The sequence below is a fragment of the Tigriopus californicus genome, chromosome 10 (genome assembly GCF_007210705.1).
Source record: "Tigriopus californicus strain San Diego chromosome 10, Tcal_SD_v2.1, whole genome shotgun sequence".
In the NCBI taxonomy this organism is placed as follows: domain Eukaryota; kingdom Metazoa; phylum Arthropoda; class Copepoda; order Harpacticoida; family Harpacticidae; genus Tigriopus; species Tigriopus californicus.
The window spans coordinates 8614079-8615244 of NC_081449.1; positions in this window are offsets into that span (position 1 = coordinate 8614079).

The following is a 1166-nucleotide window of genomic DNA, read 5'->3' on the forward strand; positions in this document are numbered from 1 at the left end:
TAAGTTTGGCCACACCATTTTCCCCTCAAGTGTCTGTGTACAAACCCAAGTTGGGGCAAGTTCCTACTTGGGCAAGTTAAGCACCGGACTACTTGCCCTGTCGGTGCTTGCTTCACACCAGAAGGCAATGCTAGCTAAGTTTCAATTGAGCCAAAAGGATTAGGTTAAACTTATCCGGATGAAATCCGGAAAACTAGTCATAAACAGATTGCTAAGATTATCTAGAATCTCAAATATGATTAACAAATCTAACTTAATGAATCCGATGAATGGATGAAAGAAGGGATTTTTATTAAGGCGACCACGCTGATTGGAGAGCACATAAAGAGATCTGCAACTGTGCTAGTGGGACATAGTGGGACATTGAAGCAGGAAGGGAAGATGACGTCACCATCAAATTTTGAGAGGTCACTCGTATTTTTGAGGCTTGATAGTTTTTTGTCAAAGGATTAAATTAGAGTGTCAACTCATTTACTCATCAAAAGAATGGTTCATTTAGCATTGCAATTTGATACACTGTCACAGCTTTATTCATTAACATGCTTAAACAATACGTTTTACCCAAAAGCAAGTAGTTAATGGACTAAATTTTCCTTCATTAGAATTTTCAATTTTTCCAAATGGCTTATTGCAACGTTAGAGAAGCGTTCTGTCCAAAATTGCCACTGTACTTTGTTTTTTAAACTACTCTTGAAAAATACCCAAGTGACCTCTCAAAGTTTGTGCTAAAGCTGACCAGTTTTTAGAGCGGATGACAGCTGAAAGGCTACGTCAATAGCGGAGTGGAAAGCTTGGTCGAAGATCGAACGTCTCCCAGAGAGGTTTTGCAGAGCTATGCGTTGCCTCCTGATCAGATGCCTTCTCGCTGAGAGAGTGCTCAATGAATGGGGTACCCCCACGTGGTTTCATGAACGCAAATTTTGAAATGCGACAGTACTAAACTGTACCCAGTAGCATTTCAAAATGTGCGTTCACGAAACTATCTGATACTCGCAGTAGGTGCAACTTCTAACACATTTTCTTCGGTAATCGAGACCCGAGGTTTCGTTATTCATGAATGGGATACTGCGTTCTTGAATAGATTTCGGAATGCAGAATTTGAGTTAAACATGGGTCACTCTCTAAAGAATCAATGGCTGCGTGTTCTAGGCACAAAATTAGATGGA